Consider the following 14,937-nt stretch of genomic DNA (forward strand, 5'->3'; position numbering starts at 1 on the left):
TTGGTGCGATTATTTGCAAATGGAGGAAACACAAAAGAACTGTCAATCTCCCTCTGTCTTGGTCTCCACGCAATATCTCACCTTGAGGAGTTGCAATGATCATGAGAACTCTGAGGAATCAGCCCAGAACTACATGGGAGGACCTTTTCAATGATCTCAAGTCAGCTGGGACCATAGTCACCAAGAAAACAATTGGTAACTCACTATGCCGTGAAGGACTGAAATCCTGCAGTGCCCGCAAGGTCCCCCTGCTCAAGAAAACACATGTATAGCCCCATCTGAAGTTTGCCAATGAACATCTGAATGATTCAGAGGAGAACTGGGTGAAAGTGTTGTGGTCAGATGAGACCAAAATCAAGCTCTTTGGCATTAACTCTACTCACCGTGTTTGGAGGAGGAGGAATGCTTCCTATGACCCCAAGAACACCATCCCTACCATGGAAACATTATGCTTTGGGGGTGTTTTTCTGCTAAGGGGACAACTTCACAGCACCAAAGGGACAATGGACAGGGCCATGTACCATCAAATCTTGGGTGAGAACCTCCTTCCCTCAGCCAAGGCATTGGGTCGTGGATGGGTATTGCAGCATGACAATGACCCAAAACACACAGCCAAGGAAACAAAGGAGTGTTTCAAGAAGAAGCACATTAAGGTCCTGGAGTGGCCTAGCCAGTCGCCAGACCTTAATCCCATAGAACATCTGTGGAGGGAGATAAAGGTTTGAGTTGCCAAATGTCAGCCTCGAAACCTTAATGACTTGGAGAAGATCTGCAAAGAGGAGTGGGACAAAATTCCTCCTGAGATTCGTGCAAAGTGGTGGCCAACTACAAGAAACGTCTGACCCCTATGATTCCCAACAAGGGTTTTGCCACCAAGTACTAAGTCATGTTTTGCAGAGGGGTCAAATACTTATTTCAGTAATTAAAAAGCAAATCAATTTATAATGTGTTTTTCTGGATTTTGTTGTTGTTATTCTGTCTCTCACTATTCAAATAAACCTATCATTAAAATTATTGACTGATAATTTCTTTGTCAGTGGGCAAACGTACAAAATCAGCAGGGGATCAAATACTTTTTTCCCTCACTGTATGTGGGACAATATATCTTGGTGCCACTAATCTACAAAAATATCTACAGCACCCACAAGAAAAACAATTGCCTTGCGTGAAGTGCATATTATTCACCATTTTGGAGCTGAAAATCACGCAAGTTGGCGATTTTGATATTGCACATGTCAATTTCGCAATTTCAATGATAATTCAATTGATTGTGCAGCCCTACACAATAACTATGATTCTTTAGTTGAGACTAATTCTGTAATCCTAGAACTTGGCACTTGTCCTTTTCATTTGCCTTCTGAACCATCTTTCTTAGAGCGTCTTCCCTACACATCCGTATAGCTTACTACTTTCCCAGTGGTATAACGCCTCTTCAATAATGTCCTTATAGTGGTAAGCAGTATTTAAAAATGCTACCACTTTTTTCCAATTCATTATTCTAGACATGGATGAGGCCATTGACGTATGCCCTGACCAGGATTGGAACCATAGACTGACTAGTCACTAAAATGTTCAATTTAGTATATCTTTGTCCCCAATGTGTGATTTATGAAGGTCAAGAGCCATTCATATTCTCGTTTGAGTTCTGTGTCTTTTAAAATTATAATGTTTTTAACCACATTTTTTAACACATTTTTTTTTCATCCCACTGAAACAGTAAGCCTTGTGAGCCACAACATAGTTTCTTAACCTGAGATTCATTTTAAAAAGTAGAATAGTAATGGGGTGTTATTTTGGTTTTATCTTTAGTGGTGCAAATAAGTGTGACTGTTTTTAGATTTAAACAGTTACTTTAGATTTTAAAAGATTAATTACTAGTTAAACAAAATCTCTCAGGGTGAATGTATTATATCGAAACATAGCTCAATATTTGCAATATTTACTTAGTACACTATAATTCAATCATCTTTGTTTAGTGTGCCTATATATTTGGATAATACCGTTCACACCTCACTGTATGTAAGTGTATGCCAAATCTGCATAGAATATTTGCAAGTTGTGTCTCAGTACGCTGTCTACCTTTCACAGCAAGTACAATTCTGGGTATGTGTAAATGTCTTTATCAAAGTAAAGGTGATTCTTATTACATCCACAAAATACAGTGCCCTTCACTGATATTGGCATTCTTTGTAAATACGAGCAAAATCAAACGTTGGAAAACAAATGGCAAGGGATCTGAGACCATTCCTCCACACAGAAACACTCCTTCACCTCTCCTTCAGATTCCAAGGTCCACACTTGTGGACTCTCCTCTTCAGCTCATCCCACAGGTTTTCTATGGGGTTCAGTAGAAGCTAAACCTTGATTCTCTGGCCAGTGAACCATTTTTGGGTTGATTTTGAGGTGCTCTTTGGATTAGTGTCCTGCTGGAAGATTCAACGACGGCCCAGTTTAAGCATCTTCAAAGAGGCAGTCAGGTTTTCATTTTAAATGTACTGGTACTTGATGGAGTCCATTATACCATGTATCCTAACAAGTTGTCCGGGGCCTTTGGAAGAAAAACAGCCAACAACATTAAAGATCCACCACCATACTTCAGTGAGAATTAGGTACTTTTCTGCATCTTTCAGTCTACGCCAAACACACCTCTGGTGTTTGTTCCCAAAAAGTTATATTTTGGTCTCCACTGACTATAGAACCTGGTCCCATTTAAAGCTCAAATTAACGTTTGGCAAACTGTAGGCACTTGAGTTTGATGAGAACTTGCTTGATGTCAGCAAAGGCTTCTTCAAGGCAACCCTCCACAACTAATGTCCGCAATTGTTCAGCTGTGATCCTTGGAGATTCTTTGGTCACTCGAAAAGTTTTCCTCGCTGTGTGTGGTGACAATGTAGATGCACGTCCTCTTCCAGGCTAATTAACATTTCCCGTTTCTTTTAACTTCTTGTTTAAATAACATTTCTGATCAATTTATAATATAAATAATACAACTTTCTAATATATTTGGACATTTGTAACATTATTTTCTCATCTATACAAAGAGGGGAAATACATTCACACACATGCATACACACACACACACACACAGAGACTCACTGTGTAAGTATCTTTAAATTACAGGTGCATACTGACGATGCAAGCCTGCATAAAGCAATCTCAGCCCTATTTGTAGTTGTCTCTCCATCTCTACAAGGTTGCTGACAGGTCATTGGTCCTCCCTAGGGTCTAAAGAAAAACTAACCTACCCAGAATCAGAACCAGACTCATCCTGCTCTCAGGCTGAGTAAAATATTTTCTACTGAACCTGGGTACAGAGACAGGGGAAAGAGTCCTTTACTCCATCACTTCACTGTGCCCATACCTTCCCAGTGCAATAAGCAATTACTCCAGATTGTTTCAGGTATTATATCAACTTGTTTGATCAAATGATCAAATTGTCTTTAATGACTCACAATTTCTATGTTTCTTAACATTCTGCTATTATGTTGGTCCTTAATGTAATTGATTCAAAATCAAAAACGTATTGTTAGGAACAACACTTGCAGGTAGCGGCATGAAAGTAATGGCGTTAGCATTATGGTTAGATTACAGGTAAGGTTAGGCATCACAGTAATTGTGATGCCTAAACTTACCTGACAATCCCAGGCCACAACACCCTGGCAAACAGCCACTCTAATTCGGGGCCACCACCCTAAACACCTCAGATGTGGCAGCAAGTGACCAGCCCCCTGTTTCAGTCCCTAATTTCTTTACAGCAATTATCTATGATGAAGTTTAGTCTGGGGGTTATGTGTTCCACTGGGAGGACTGTCCTCAAGCCCAAACCTGGGGGAGGAAAATTCTAGCTATTACGCCACCCTCAGGACAGGGTATAAATGTCACCGGATCCACCCACCCCCACCGACTCTGTCCCTAGTTATTATGCTGTAATAGTGTATGTTCTGGTGGACTGGGGGGATTAGGGAGTTTCCTTCTAGCCACTGTGCATCAACTCTTGTTGTTGATTGCTCTTTTGAGTTTCTGGACTGGGTATCTGTACAAACACTATCTGATCATTGCTGATATAAAAATACATTTGATTGATTGAATTAAAGTCCTAATTGTTACTTTATGAACGGGGGACAAGGGTCAGTCTGAAAAGTAGGCCTAGGTATCTCAAGGTGTGTTCACACTGCACCTTAGCCTAGGGATAAGACCCTCCTAAGCACTGGGCTAAACAAGTGTTCACACTTACATTTTTGAAGTGGGCTAGCACCACCCTTAGCCTAGGGCTAGCTGGCCCTGCTCTGGAGCAGGGTTAACACCGAATTTTCAGGGCTTGCCCCAGAAACATGTTGACAAAATAACCAGTGTGAAACTGGGTCAGGAACAAAACCATAGAACGTTTATTGTCCAATGACAAAACCTGCCCTTTCACTTAATTTAAATACATACGTCGTAACCAACAGCTACAATGAATTTCTGTTTGGTCCTTTCACTCTGCAAACTTCCGTCGTTTCATTATACCAGCTAAATCGTAGCAAAGTAGTAAATCTTGCAAATATGTCAAAAGAATAAAGGTCGACTAGTCACATTCTCTGCCTCGAGAACATATGTTCATGTCACTGTTTTTCTGTTCTTTGCGTAGTTTTAACAAAGTTGTGAAAGCATGTATCGACAGGTGGGCATCTTGATCAACTGATGTCATAAAGTCATTAATTGAATCGTGGTAGCATAACATTGATCGCGTGACAGTGATGTACATAATTAGATAAAATGTAAAATGGTATTGTGTCGTATTTGTCTGTTAGCCCAGGGCATAGGAATACAAATGTGAATCATTAGCCTAGGGTTAAACCGTAGCCCATGGCTAACGAACTCTTGTGTGAACACAGACTAAACTAACACAGGGCCAGTCTTGGCCTGGGGCTAAGATAGCCCAGGGCTTAGAAAAATGCAGTGCGAAAAAGGCTCTTGTGAATCCTAGAAATGCTCTCTCAAACTTTCCTAGTGTCCTGTTTGACCTTAGGAGGACATGAGCACTTGGACCATGCCTCAGGACTACCTGGCCCGAATGACTCAAAGCTTTCCCTGTCCAAAGTCCTCCAGGTCGTGCTGCAGATCAAGCTGCTGCCTGACAATTCCTGCTGCCACTGACCAGACCACACCTGATTGTCCCTGTCCACCTGGTTATGAAGCTGACTTGTATTCTGTTTAAGGAGTCTGCTCACATGCAAAACAAGAAGGTCATGGGGTCATATAAACTTCACCCAGAACAGTCAGAACAGAAAAGACAACCCTTCAGAGTCTGGTTCCTCTCTAGGTTTCATCTTAAATTTGGAACCTACTAGGGAGTTCTTCCTAGCCACTGTGCTTTAACTGTTGTTACTTGCGCTTTAGGATTTCAGGCAGGGTCTGTAAAAGTACTTTGTGACAACTGCTGATGTAAAAAGAGCTTTATTAAATACATTTGATTGATTGATTTAACTATTAAAACTGCCCCTAGCAGCTGGATTCCAGAGTTAAACAGCAAATTCTCATGTGTTGATACTTGATGTAATCTCAAGTCATTAAGGACCAATGAAAAACAAATCAATGTGACCTCTTCGTAATAGCCATTAACTATTATTAACTGAAAAGCATTATTTTCATCTGTGTACTGCGTCATCAATTATGTGGATAGTCATGTAATACATTTTACAAATCCCATGATATAACACCTATCAAGATCTCAAACCATTCCCAATGCATTCTGCATGCATGTACCTTACAGCATCTTTCAACGCCTGTTTAAGTGTCTGTGCATGTTCTGCGCATATAAAAACAGCCTAGATATGGTTGAGCTGATACATATATCGGGTTGATATATCAGCCATCAGCCCTTCTTTATTGGCCTCTACGGTAGTCACTCTACATAGCAAATCCAAGAACCCCCTTTAGCGTTGACTTGAAACACTGTTGCTGGGCCGCAACCATTCAAACATTATGCTATCTTACTTTAGCTAGCAAGAGTTGATACTGACAAATGAAAGCCATCCTTAACACTTAACAAAAATATAAATGCAACATGCAACCATTTTAAAGAGGTTACAGAGTTACAATTCATATAAAAATATTGAATTTAATTAAGTGAGTAGCCTTTTATCTATGGATTTGACATTACCAGAAATACAGATATTAATCTGTTAGTCACAGATACCTTGAAAAAAAAACTATGGAGTGGATCAGAAAATGGGACCACAATTTCTGGAAGAAAGAGGGACACATCTCAATCACATAAGAGTTGGTCAGGCTGTTGATTTTGTCCTGTGGAATTATGCTGAAACATGAAGTGATGGCTGAACAATGGGCCTCCAGACCTCATTGAGGTCTGTCTGTGCATTGAAATTGTCATGGATAAAATGCAAGGGTGTTCATTATCAGTCGCTTAAACCAGCCCATACCATAACCCCACCGCCACCATGGCACACTCTTCACAGCGGTGACATCGGCACACCGCTGACCCACAGAACACCACACACGTTGTCTGCAATTTGCCCTTTTACAGTCTGAAACAAGCTTTATCCGCAAAGAGCACACATCTGCAGTGTGTCAGTGGCCATGGAATGTGAGGATTTGTCACTGAAGTTGGATACAGTGCAGGACTGCAGTCAGGTCAAGACCTGACTGCAGGCATGCAGATTAGCTTCATTGAGACAGTTCCCTGACAGTTTGGGCAGAACTTCTTCAGTTTCGCAAAGCCAGTTTCATCAGTTCTCTGGGTGGCTGGTCTCAGACTTGAGACAAACTTGAGACATCTGTGACATTGTGTTTTGAGACAAAACTGTACTTTACTCTGTACAGTAGAGCGCCCTTTTATTGTCCCTATAACAGGGTGCACATGTGTAATGATCATGATGTCTAATCAGCTTCTTGATATGCCCTCAGGTAGTTGGATTATCTTGGCAAAGGAGAAATGCTCACTAATAAAAGTTCAAAATGAATATTTTTTTCCTATGCATGGAACATTTCTGGGATCGTTTATTTCATCTCACAACACACGCGACCAACACATGATGCACTTTTATTTTCATTTAGCGTAAAAATAAAGCCATGATACACTCAAAATCTCCTTCCATCTTCCTCTTCAATCCATGTTTAAGTGTGTCCAGCAGGGTGGTTTGAACGCTGTGGAAAACACAGCCTCCAGAAACAGGTAAGACAGACACAGACAGACAGGACGTGAGTACATTTTGTTTAACCTGACCACAAAAAGACGAAATACAAAAGATTGGCTGTTTCAATTGATGTCAAACGAGTGCCTTTTAGGGAAACAGTCTCTACAAACAGGTAAAACACATGCATGACTGTCCAAACACATGCACACCACCGCGCACACGCTCACACGCAGACACACCAATAAATATAGTTAACTTGACCAAATTAATAATAAATAAAACAGATCAAATGACTTACAAAAGTAAATGCACTTCACACAGAGCCCTCTTATGTTGTGTGTGTACCATATGTATGTCAGACTGGTGTAACAGACAGTCTTTTCTTTCCTCTGTATTTCAAATCAGTGTATCTACAAACAGGTTAGCCGCATTAGCAGTGTCATTATTGTGTGTACGATGTTATCTTTGTTGTTTTTTCTGATTGATACTGAAAGGTGAAATAATGTCTTTAGTGTCATTATTTCCCCAGGGCTTTGAAACACAATGTTTGGCACCATGGACAAAAAAATGGCAGATACAGAGAGGAGGGGTGTGGCCATGGATACACAGAATCTCTACATGAATCTCTGCAAGGCGCTTCACCATACAGGGAATGCCTACCAAAGTTAGTCTATAAAGGATTGTTTGAGGATTTTTAGTCCTTTTAATGTTACTGAGAAGCCCTTAAAACTGGAGAAATAGATTTTCATCTGAGGGGATGATCAGGGAGCAGTGACATAATTATAATACAAAAAAACACCTGCCAGCAGGGTTTTTGCTGTCCCCTGTCTAAATATCTTCCACAAGGAAACTTTTAGATTGCACCTTTACAAGTTGGCCAGTCGAAGTGAGAGTTCACATTGCAACAAAATTGTTCAGCTTATGTTAAATTCAAAAAGCATAGTAAGTTTTAAAATAAAAGTCATGACATTATTTGAATATTTCAAATGCTCATCAATCTGATAAACAATAGAAAAGATTTTGATAACTAAACCAAAATAGCCCACAAGCTGCCATTTCCAAGGCGAGGTTAAAGTAGGCAGATCCTAGGAAAAGAGAAGAACAGAGCTAAACACAAGCTAGCAAGATCCTATTGGTATACTGGTAAAAGTAAGTGACATCATTACAGGCTGGTGGAGCAATACTGTAGTTTTGTTTAGGCTATCTTCTAGGGATGCACCGATATATCGGCCATCAATCATTGGCTGATTATAGGCTAAAATGTAACAATCAGTATAGGCCGATTGCTTTAAATTTGCAGTATTATTTCAGATTGATTGTGCTTTCGTCTAAATAGGCATCCAATACCGTCCAGTAAGTCATGTGTCTTATTGTTATTCTTTTTTTTCTGTTGCAGTTTTGTTGTCGATTTCTAATACTTTATTTACAACATTCATATCCAGACATTATATAATGTACAATTAGAAGAAGGGGATGTGCATATATTATGATAAAAATGAAAAAATGTCCATATATTAATAGACTTATTTTTGTGGTTATTTGTATGATTGAATTTGCCAATAAGAAGGCTCATCAGAAGCAAATGTTTTATTTAATTTATGCCTGGGTACAGAAATAACAAACATCTGTATCGTCATTCGCTGACTGTGTTATATGAATATCAGTATTGGCCAAGAATGTTCCTGTCTATGGATCCCTACTAACTCCATAATCTGGTCAGCCCATAAAAAAAAAAAACATGGTGCTGGCCTTGCAAGCACCATGTTCCAACAATTGAGCTGTTCGAGACCCCAGTTACATTTACATTAAATTTACAAGTCTGTAATCATAGACGACTTTGTATTTTGTACAACCTCCTCGATTTGAGTCACCTAAACAACTGCAATGCAAGCAGTCTCAGACTAAAATATGTGGCAAAGAATACCACAGCAGAAGAATACATTTTGCGTATCCAGGAGATAAGCGAGCTGGAATGTTTGGAACTCATGATTGATATCATCTTTATGATGTAAATGGAACTTGGATAATGATGTCACATTTTCTTATGACATCAATGACTGAGTGCACCTGCTTGAGTCGGTGACTGACTATAGTCTATTGGTTCACACAAAATGTTAACCGCTAAATACATTTTATAATATTTAGAAATGTGTACATGTGACTTATCTTTATCACCATCTGTGGACCGTCATGATAAAATGTAAGTCTATGATACATCAATGCTAGATTATGCTAAATAGCTTTTTGAGTCCTGCCCATCTGTGTCGTGTGCACACAGAAAAAAAGGTTCCAAACGGGTTATTTGGCAGTCCCTGTTGGGGGACCCTTTGAATAACGCTTTTGGGGTTCCAGGTAGAACCATTTTTATTCTAAGTAAAACCCTTTCGGTTCCTGATAGAACCATTTCCACAGAGGGCTCTGAATGGAACCCACAATGATTCTGAAACCTGGAAACAAAAATGGTTCTCCCATTTGGACTGCCTTTTTCACCTAATAGTGAGCTGGCACTGAAGAATGATGCGACAAATAAAATAATAGTAACACCGATATTATGTTCAAAAAGTAACAAAGCTTAATACATATGTTATAATGGATCGTAAGGAGGAATAACGCTTTAACATGTACCTATCCAATTAGTCTAACGTTATTCTCCTGTAGAGCAATGAATCCATGTGGGTTAGCAAGTTAATTCATGTGTTTCAACTCAAGATGTGTATTAGGCTATAACTTTTCTTAATTATTGCATTCACAGAAGTCTAGCGACTTTTTGTAACTACACAGACATAAAAACTAATTGAATTCTTAGGGATCATACGATGTCGAGTCCGAATGCTCACTTGGTCTATGGTGGAGTTACATTAGCGCACGCTGGCTGGCTAGCAGCACAGACAAGTAGCCTACCACTCCCCGAAACATCTTCCTATTCTCAAGGCTATTTTCCACACTAATTCGCGCACACACTACTCAAAACAACCACAATAAAGGCATTAACCATTACGCAAAGAACAGCATTATCGAATGGCTAGTTTTGTGGCATTTATTTAGCTCGCCTATCTTAACGAACTCAACGGAGAAAGGAGGCAGCAACGCAAGCTACTCACCCGTGTGGGTCTCTGTGGCACTCTTCTAATTGGCACGCTTACAATCTGCGATGTAGGTAAGGTAGGTTATAATCCAAGCCAGGACACCTTGTTGTTAGAGGTGGATAGCTTGCTTACGTAAATCGTCCGATGCTTGGGATTCAGATTCTGTTCTCGCAAGTGCTTGTCTGACTAGCCTTCAGCGAAAGTCAATGTCGCCGAATTAGATTTGGCTTCCTCGACTCTTCCACTATATTCGAGGAACCCCCAAAAAAATTATCGACGAAAGAAGCAAACAACTCTAAGCAGCATGTTCCACCTATTCTCCGAAAGGTAGCTTACTCTCTGTAACTGTTTACCACCGTTACATCAACTCAAACACGGATCTATTTCCACACACGAGTTCATACAGTTGATTGGGGCGGGCTGAAGTGTAGAGATACACGTAGCTTTATCCGTTTTGGCACTGCGAAGCAGTTTTCAGTTGCGCACCAGTCACAAACAAGGTTGCTTGCAACCCAAACTACCGTAACCTACCCTGTCGCACTGGCTGTAAAAAGTGTAACAACCATCAATCGACCAGGCTTCCAAGCAGTAAACAATTTCAGCAATGTTTTGGCAGCATGTAATAAAATACTACATATTTTATTATCGTAGCGTGTTTTACATAACAGCATCATCCATGAGCGGCTGTGTCGGATCACATGTGAGCACAACCGAGCACAACACAGATAGCATTTTAAAGGGGCACCAGCTTTTGGTCAGGCAACTGTTCAACAGTTAATACCGTTCAGGGATGAGTAAGGGCCATCATGGATCCCTTAATGCAACTTTTATTGGATGCAACTTTTAGAGTAGACAGATCTTTAGAGTTAATCAACATAATGAATCAGCTTACATCTTCTATTATTAACAAGGTGAATATACTCAAACCCAGTATGTTACTGATTAGTTTGCTGTATAAACTCATGTGTATCTTCTTGAAAACGTGTTCTTATTAGTTTATTTCCGAAATTGATCATTTACCCTTTCTGGTGGCTCTCTGCTCCCTATGAAGTAGACACGCGGAGCAATGTTTGGAACATCGTTATTAAATCTTAGTATCAAATCGCTATACCGATAAAACAAAAACGTTAATCTGCTAAAATCTGAAAAATATGTGTCCCTGTCATAGGCACCCATACATTTAATACTTCATGAACCGATCCTTGCCAAGATAACAGCACTGAGTCTACTATAATAACTGTCGAGCCGGGAACACGTAGCGATTCAAGAATACAGAATCCCCCCGGATTCTTCACAACCCTTCATCCTTTTTTGTGGAATATCATCAGCTCACCCTGCAGGTTTTCAGGGAACTAGGATGGTCATCGCTGAAGCTTGATTCGGTGGTCACTGAGCCATCTTGAGTGGATCTGGCGGGATGTTTTGAATCATTGTCCGACAGGAATAACCAACTACAATCCACTTTTAAGCCTCCTACAGAGGCAGACACGTTTGCTCTAAAATCAGGTATTAAACAAGCGTAACATGAATCCATGATGTCATGTTTCCTAACCAAGTTCACTTGGCCTTTGCAGTTAATACAGTACTACAATGCAACATACCCATCCCGATTCATCGCAGTGGGTAGGGTTTGTACCCCTGGATGATCTCTTTTTTACGTTTATGTCTTGACATTTAGGCTATCTTTTGGCAATACGTCCCAATAGTTTGATGACTGCAAGAGTCAACCAACTTCTGATACTCTCCAATGGTGATCCTTAAATAATGTTTTACCCCTCCAACGATCCTTCTCACTCTGCGTGGTGGCAGAATATATTTGGATCCTCTTCCAGCCAGGTTCATCCCAGCATTAGTTGATTTAAACTTCTTATCTATTACTCATTAAGCTATACTGAACAAAAATAAAAATGCAACATGCAACAAGTTCAAAGATTTCCTATTTACCAACATACATTGAAGAAAAATGGTGGAGGTCCTTGCCTAGCATGGTTATATTTGGTCTACCAGATGTCTGGCCAGTTTCAATTACTGCAAAATGATCTAAAGCAAAATTGTGGTGACTTATGAACTGGTGGAAATGCATGCAGTCATACCGTCTGCTCATTTCATGCTCCCTCAAAACCTGAAAAATCAAGGTCATTGTAATGACCAAACTGCACATTTTACAGTGGCCTTTTATTGTCCCCAGCACAAGGTCCACCATGTAATAATCATGTTACTTAATTTGCTTCTGTATTGGCCACACCTGTCAGGTGGATGGACAACATGTGTCCTTGCGAAGAGAAAATACTCACTAGAAGGGATGTAAAAAAAAATATTGTACAAATCATTTGAGAATAAGCTTTGTGTGCATAGGAAACATTTCTGGAATCAAAAAAAATGGGAACACATTGCATGTTGTGTGTATATTTTTTTGTAGCCATTGCCTTAAAACCATGATTTCTCTCTTTTGGAATGAAAAAAAACATAGTGTCAAACCACAAACCACTTTATGTTCCATTGTTTTGAGTTATAGAATATTGGTAACCTGAGCAACAACGATGTCACAATGCATATGAAGTTTGCTTTTGTAGGCCATTGTAGAAACTGTAAAATCACTTACCCTTTATGCTTCATCACTGAACATTCCATAGCAATTCCAATTATTCAATAGCATTTATGGATCACAGTAATTACATATGCTGAAGAGTCTGTAATGCGGTATGCTTTTGCAGACAAATGATATTAGGGAGTCCTGTGGATCAAAATGAATGGCCCTATATTTATTTACATTGACCCAATACCATTTCCAACCAAAGCAAATGTACCATAACATTTCAAATATATACCAAGTTTAATCTTTTAAACATGGAATTGCAATGAAATGAATAATTAGCTCCAATGATTTACCGTCTGCCACACTTGAATTAAGGCAGGCCTACATACATCAGAGGATGTCAGAGGTCAAATTAAGCTGTTGGCTAAACTATTAAAACAAAAGTCCCTAATAGCATTTCAATGAAACCATATCATTCCTCTGTCAAAACTGTCCGTTCTAACAGCACCATTAGGTGAAGCCACTGGGCCATGTTCAGTCTGTTGGCCTATGCACTCTAGCATTAGACTGTTAGAACACTGACTATATCTGGCGGTCAGTCAAGGGGCCATTTTGTCCTGTTTCGGTCAAAAGAGAGAATGGCAAAGGGCCAGGGAGCATAGCCTACTCCTTATTACACAAGGACTTAGTCGTCTTTAAGATTTCTGTTTGAGGCTTCTATGGCATTCCAAGACCCTTGGAAGTAGACCACGTTATTCAGATGAAACAAAATGGGCACATTTGGAGGAAGAGGAGGAGATAGATAGCCATTTCATTAACGATGCAGTCTTGGACTTTTACGATCAACAAAATAATGTTTTAAATCTCCCATGTTGGACTGGATGTGTAATATATGGTGTATTTGTGTATAATCAATAAGTACAATAAATATCATATGTGAGTTAGCCATGAAATTGCAAGTTTAAAAGTGAGTGGATTTGATGACATAGTACACCATTTTCAGGGAGCCTTTTTGGCTCGATAGCGCCACTTTTACAACTAGTGCTGCTGCAGGACGGACAAATGTCTGTCTGTGTGAACGGAGAGAAGAAGAGGGTGCTCTCAACAAGGCTGTGTGGTGTTGGTTGGAGACCTGCTTTAGAGAACTGGTGGAACCAATAGACAAGATTGGACTCGATCTAATGGGCTATAGGCTTGGAACCGCAGGGCTGAGGACATCCCGTCTCCTCACTCATGTATCGGCAGACACTCCACCCACTCTTTCTGGTTTGCGGGGGCCACATCTCAACAGTTGAAAGTGGCTTCCTTTCTGTGTCTCCTTCTCCTCACTCATTCACTCACTCATCGCTGGGCACCCAATCATTGTGGCCCAGTCCCAAATCGACTCCTCCCCCCTCTCATACTAGTGGACATTTCAGAGGGTTTTACAGGTGTAAGCAAGCTGGTAAATGCTCCACTTTGTCCTCAGATAGGCTAAGCGTAACATTTATCATATTATTTATATAACAATAAAATCCTCTTAAACTTTTGCAGGTGCATAAGGGGGTAAGGCTTATGAGGTGGACAGATGGTTTAGGATTGGGCTTCTAATATCTCAATGCGGAACAGAAGCTTGATTTAAATGTTTCTCATCTCTTGTCCTGACTCATGCACCAATGGGTTCACTCGTTCACTCACTCTTCATGACGTGAATGCAACTCATCCTATGTGTCCGTCCTCGACAACTCATCCCCTGCTTCGGTCTCGCAAGTTCCACAATTCCCTCTGCAAGGTCCTTTATGCTTTCGTTCACTTTCCTTTGCAGCTCTCAAATTAGACTGGGTAAGTGTTGGGGAGGACAAAGAAGCGAGGGAGTGAGGATGAGAAATGAAAGGGAAAAGAGACAGCGGGGAGAGAGTGGGTGTCTGAAGGATTGGAGGTTTGACAAGAGGAACAAGGGGAGAGAGGATGAGTGAACATTTAGTGATGTTGAACTAGATGTGTTTTAGATGCAAATACCTGTATGAATGCTGCTGACACATTTTTTTAGTAAGACTGACAACAAACTTATTTTCAATGTTGTCCACACAGAAAGGGACTCAGACCTCTGAATCATTCTAAGTGGGCGGAAAGGTTTTGTTCTAGGGCTTTTACATCTTATGTCTGGATTCAACCCATATACCAATCATTAGAATTGAAT

The 14,937-nt window shown here is 40.2% G+C and overlaps 1 protein-coding gene across 1 annotated transcript in view; it reads right to left on the reverse strand.

Moving 5' to 3' along the window:
• LOC105017554 (bromo adjacent homology domain-containing 1 protein) overlaps positions 1–10,841 on the reverse strand; it is a 34,643-nt gene extending 23,802 nt beyond the window's left edge. Inside the window, exon 1 of the mRNA XM_029114656.2 lies at positions 10,238–10,841. The gene's annotated coding sequence lies outside the window, so the exon portion shown is untranslated. The remainder of the gene's footprint in view (positions 1–10,237) is intronic.
• Positions 10,842–14,937: the final 4,096 nt, after the last annotated feature.

This window comes from Esox lucius, chromosome 18 (assembly GCF_011004845.1).
Source record: "Esox lucius isolate fEsoLuc1 chromosome 18, fEsoLuc1.pri, whole genome shotgun sequence".
Taxonomy (NCBI): Eukaryota; Metazoa; Chordata; class Actinopteri; order Esociformes; family Esocidae; genus Esox; species Esox lucius.